The sequence below is a fragment of the Lolium rigidum genome, chromosome 4, assembly GCF_022539505.1.
Source record: "Lolium rigidum isolate FL_2022 chromosome 4, APGP_CSIRO_Lrig_0.1, whole genome shotgun sequence".
Taxonomy (NCBI): domain Eukaryota; kingdom Viridiplantae; phylum Streptophyta; class Magnoliopsida; order Poales; family Poaceae; genus Lolium; species Lolium rigidum.
In genome coordinates this window covers 121862604-121868821 of record NC_061511.1, presented here as the reverse complement: position 1 = coordinate 121868821, position 6218 = coordinate 121862604, and positions in this window count along the sequence as shown.

Below are 6218 nucleotides of genomic sequence, written 5' to 3'. Positions count from 1 at the left end.
TCAATGATATAAGGATTATCACTGTAGCTTTCTATGCAAAAATTAAGGATAGAAGAGACATAATCTTTAAGGTCCTTACAAACAACACAAGTTTCATAATTTTTAGACATGAAGGATTCTATCTCGAAGCTCCCATAAATATGACAAATTGTTCTACCTCTTCGAACCCAAAATGAATATAGCTATTCCAATTATAGTTCTTAATTAAAACTTCCTCACTAAAGCCACATTGAAATTTAAGATGTTTAGTATCCTGTTTAGAGCAACAGTTTATATCATGGCGTTTAAGCAAGATTTTAGCAATTGTATTCAATTTTTCTATCACAACACTCATAACTTTACCCGTTCTTGATTCTCTATAACTATTATATAGTTCAATAAGCTCCAAATAGGTTGTAGGTTCTCCCATAGCAACAGTTTTTAATTTTTAGGTTTTTCAAATTTTTATGGATTTTCAGGTATATGGAAAAAATAAAACAAGACAAAAAGAAACTAAGCAAAAGTAAACTAAGCAAAATAAAACTAGACAGAAATAAACTAAGCACAAACAAATTAGACAAAAGTAAACTAAGCAAAAAAAAAACAGAGAGAGAGGTAGAGTGTACTCCCCAGGTGAACTTATGACTAGAGCTATGCCTCCCCGGCAACGGCGCCAGAAAATAGTCTTGATAACCCACAAGTATAGGGGATCGCAACAGTCTTCGAGGGAAGTAAAACCCAAATTTATTGATTCTACACAAGGGGAGGTAAAGAATACTTATAAGCTTAACAACTGAGTTGTCAATTTAGTCGCACTGGAAAAGCACTAGTAACAGGGGTGATGTGAAAGTAGCGATAATATGAGAGCAATAGTAACAAGTAACACGGCAACAGATAATAGGTAACACGTAGACAATGGCACCAGAAAATAGTTGATACTACTTCCAATGACATATAGAACGAGTATATGATGATGAGAGATGGACCGGGGTTGAGATGGACCGGGGTTCCCAGCTATCTACACTAGTGGTAACTCTCCAATAACAAGTGTTGGGTGAACAAATTACAGTTGGGCAATTGATAGGATTGAAATAGCATTAAGACGGATCATCAAGATTATTAATCATGTAGGCATGTTTTCCATATATAGTCATACGTGCTCGCAATGAGAAACTTGTACAACATCTTTTGTCCTACCAGCCGGTGGCGTAGCCGGCCTCAAGGGAATCTACTGGAAATTAAGGTACTCCTTTTAATAGAGCACCGGAGCAAAGCATTAACACTCCGTGAAAACATGTGATCCTCATACCTAAGCCTTCCCCTTCGGTTGTCCCAATTTCTGTCACTTTGGGGCCTCGGGTTCCGGACATAGACATGTGCAAACAACTTGTAGATACAATCTAAGCAATAAGTATAGAGCTTAAATCTAAGGTCATGCCACTCGGGCCCTAGTGACAAGCATTAAACACAACAAGATTGCAGCAACAATAACTTCACAAACTTTATAGATAGACTAATCATAATGTAACAATCCATCTGATCCCAACAAACACAACACCGATTACATCAGATGAATCTCAATCATGTTAGGCAGCTCATGAGATCATTGTATTGAAGTACATGGGGGAGAGAATACCAACTAGCTACAGCTAGAACCCGTAGTCCATGGGGGAACTACTCACGGAGCATGATGGAGGCGGTGGCATTGATGGAGATGGCTTCCGGGGGCACTTCCCCGTCCCGGCAGGGTGCTGGAACAGAGACTTCTGTCCCCCGAAACGGAGTTTCGCTATGGCGGCGGCGCCCCTGGAGTCTTTCTGGAGTTTCGTCAATTGGTATCGATGTTTTAGGTCAGGACGGCTTAAATAGGCGAAGAGACGGAGTAGGAGGGGCCACGGGGCCTCCTCACACTAGGGGGGTGCCCCCCCCCTTGGGCCGCGCCGCCACCATGTATGGGGCCCCCAGGGCTCCCCTCTGGTCCCTCTCTGACTTTCTGGAAGCTTCCGGGAAAAATAAGGTTCTGGGCGTTGATTTCGTCCGATTCCGAGAATATTGCCCGAACAGCCTTTCTGGAACCAAAAACAACAGAAAACAGGAACTGGCACTTTGGCATCTTGTTAATAGGTTAGTTCCGGAAAATACATAAAAACATTATAAAGTGCGAGCAAAACATGTAAGTATAGTCATAAAACAAGCATGGAACATCAGAAATTGTAGGTACATTGGAGACGTATCAATGCATCTTATCCAAATTAAGCGGAGTTGGAACCCCGGACAAAAAAATTATGGTTGGAGTTGCATTTCTATCGACAAAGTTAAGTGTTGATTAGCATGGCATATCATGACATGGGTGCGCTACTTCAAAGTTAAATGGAGCGGGGAAACCTAATTGGAATTCTGAAATACTCTGCATATATGTGAGCTGAATATGCGAAACTATCACGACGCGACTTGATGCGAGATGCAAACATGCCTATGGATGGCGGATTCATGATCCTCATGTTTTTCAAATCAATTTTCATATATAACTTATTTTAATTTGAATTACCATTTAAAAGTTATTAAAGGAATAGTTTTATTAATTTAAAATAGATAAACAAGGTTTATTTAAAACAGAAAAGGGCCTGAACGAAAGTTCACACAGAAAAACTGGATTGCGGGTTGGTTTTGCAAAATGTCAGGGGGTTTTCTAGGAAAGCGACGGCGTCAGGGACGCCGGGTTCAGGAGAAAAAGATGCAAGGGGCAATTTGCAAGAAAATAGATCCAGATCGGATCTGAGGATGATTCTCACCGAGGGGGACCTAGCCCGTGTCGCTTGCAGGTGGGGCCATGTCGTGGCATCGTCATGGCATATGCCATAGGGTGGCTAATGAGAGTGGTTCCTCCAGGTTCGAGGCCCTCCTGTGGAGGTAACACCTCTACTCCTGCTATGAGTGTATAAGTGATATCACAGTGTACAATGGTGCTCCTTGAGCTGTATCCGGCTGCTCGGGGAGGCTAAGGTAGACGAAGGTCTCTCTCCTAGAGTAGCGCTAAGACTAGAATGAATGAAAGGGTCGATCGTCCCCTCGCACGAGAGGGGTAGCACAGCTTATATAGACGCTGGAATTATACAAAGAAGTCCCTATGACCTACTGGCCGGCTGGCCGGCTCCGGCTTCCCGCTCCTTCCCGAGGCGCTGCTGTCAGGAGCCGTTAGGCGTGGAGGCCTTGTCTTGTCTCCTGCCGAAGTCAGCGGTATGGAGAGGAAGTGTCCCTGTCGCCATCGATGGCCTGTAGCCGTACTGTAACATCCCAAAATTTTAAAACAAAGATAAAATGAATTTCCCTATTTCCAAAAATGAGAACCAACAAAAACTTTTATTAAATAAGGTGCTATGCATAGTACTTATGCTTAATAATTGTGTTATTGCCATGATGCTTGTGTGAACTACTTTGAAAGGTTCCTAAACCTTAAACCTCACCCCTCTTTTTACCCTCCAAGATAAAACAAAATAAAAAGAAATTACATTAAAAAGAAAAGGACTATGGAAGCCTATGGATATCCTTGCAAATAATGAACTAGGCCATGTTCTACCTTGTTGAATGGTTTGAAAGGCCTTAACAAACCTAACCTAGTGCTTATCAACTAAATCCAAGGTGAAACAAAAAAGGAAATAAAAATTTACATAGAGGCATATGTGGCACATAGCCATAATGGCAAATCTTGCCCTATACCCTCATACTCTACCCAAATGGTTTGAAACCATCACTAAACCTAATCTAACCCTAAATGGACCCTAGACCATACCCAAAGGAATCAAGTGAAACAAAATAGAAAATTAGGAAAAATGCAAATAGCACCACCTATGGCTTATGGCCATTTTTTAAAATCTTTAACCTAGGCCATATAAATTTGTGCCAATGGTTTGGTAATGTTCCTAAACTAATAAGAATCACTTTTGAATCAAGAAAACCCAAATCAAATAAAGAGAAAATCAAAAACCAAGTCACATATGATAATGGTCATATGTGACACTTTTAACATCTTACCCACTTTGAGCCCTTGTACTAAGAGTTTTCTAAACTAAACCCTCCCATTTCTTTGCACCTCATCCAAGACCTCATCAAGATGAACAACTTTGGTGTTGACCACTTTGACCAGATCTTTGACCATTGCTCAAATTAGTCAAGCCAAGATGCTATGTTGAAACAGATTCTAGATTCCCACACCTTTTAGAATTTTCACAAAACCTCTCCAAATTTCAAACCAATGCCACACATTGTTGCCAAACATTATATAGAACACATTCATGCAGCAATTTGGCCAAAATTAAATAGAAGAGAGATCATTGCTTTAGACATAAGAGGTACACATAGTGTAGAATAAAAGTACAACCCCTTTTCCACCACTTTTCACTTTTTACCTTCTCTCTCTTGTGTCCTCTTCTCTAGTACACCTTGTACCCTAAAGTGCACCTATTGAGTGACCCAACCTTGCCATGATCACCATGCCCAAGCATGACACCATCATTGCATGTGCCACATACACTTTTCACTTTAATCAAATGTGCACACCTCTAGTCCTCTCCAACCTTGCCCACTTTGTCAAACACACTCACCTCACCACACTCAACCTTGCAACACTCAAAGACGAAGGAAATGATGCACACAAGGACCATGCCATGCCTATGCCATTGATTTGCCCTCACCATGACAACCCTTGTCAATCCCACTCCCTAGTCCCTCTCACCTTGTCACATAGACTCACCTTAGCCTACTGATCATCACCAAGCAAGAGTTGACCCAAGGAGAACCCTGCACACTCCAATGCCACACCATGTCGGCCATCATAGTCACCACCATGCACTCACCTATCCCTGGCCCTTTTCCCTCTCTCTCACCATATCATTTCACTTAGCCCTGAGCCTCCACACCTTCCAGACACGACCCTTGGTGGAGGAAAGAGAGACTTGACCCAAAACCACTCGTGCCATGTCACATGATCACCACCCGTGGCCACCACCGTCTCCTCGCGTGCCCACTGCAAACCAACACGTCCCACTGCGCCACCAGTACCCTCTCCCTCCCGCACACCTGCCAGACATGATCATTGACCCTCTCTCGCGCCAGGACGGCGACACGACGCGACGCCCGCAAGGACGCCGACATCGGCATTGTCCTCGTGCACCCTGCACACAACGCCAACGAGTTATCCACTGTGCACGCATCCTCCCCTACCTCTTACCTCACTGTCTGACGCCATAGCCACGCCGAAGACCCCTGTGCATGATGAGCTCGGCGACGTCGCCCGCCATGCCGACCTGCCGCGCCCCTCCTCCCTGGAGCCTATATAAACCGCGCCCCTGGACTTGGACAACACCACACCACCTAGCAGCCTCCCTCTCTCCCTCCTAGAGCCTCTCTTCTTCCCTCTTCGCATCTCCCCGGCGCAAGAAGCTCGCCGACGTGCACCCGGCGGCATCCCCAATGCCGCACCATTTTTCACCACCACAGCCACCAACCCCTATACCATCTTGAAGCCCTTGAAAATCCCTGTCCAACGAGCCCAACCCCGCCGTCATCCGACCCCCGAGGTGAGAGGTCTAGCCCCCGCAAGCTCTCTGGTTCGCGAGGTAGACGACGGCCCAGAGCCGTTGGATCGAGATCCGACGCTTTGCGCGCCCCGCGCGCGTGACGTGCATGCGCCATGCAGTCAAGCCCATGCCGCAGCTGGGCCGGCCCAGTTTGTTTCCCGCCACGTTACAATTAAAAATTTCGTTTATTTCTTTTACCCAAATTCAATACTGGTGCTTAGTTAGAATTTGAATAACTCCAAATCCACTTGGCCAAATTTTATGAATTTGGCTCTGTTGGAAAGCTTATGAAAAGATCTATCCAACCACACTGGTTTGAACCCTAGATCTTTTGTATAATTAAAGTAGCAAAAATAACAAGGCAGGGACTTTTCAGATTTCAAACAATTATTAAAAATCAACCATAAGTGATTTTGAGTTGATTCCAACTCTCATAAATCACATTTCACTTTGTCTAATTGATTATATAAAAACATGACTTGGTTGTGTGCATGATCATGAGCTAGATTCAAATAATGGCTATGTAGCCATTTCTAGCTCATTTAAAGCATTTCAAAATTTAGGATTTTAAATCTATGAGGTGTAGCACCCTATTTAAATCATCTTCCCAAGTAATGTGAAGTAAAGTGATGACCCTAGTTGCTTGGTCTCACCATTGCTTAC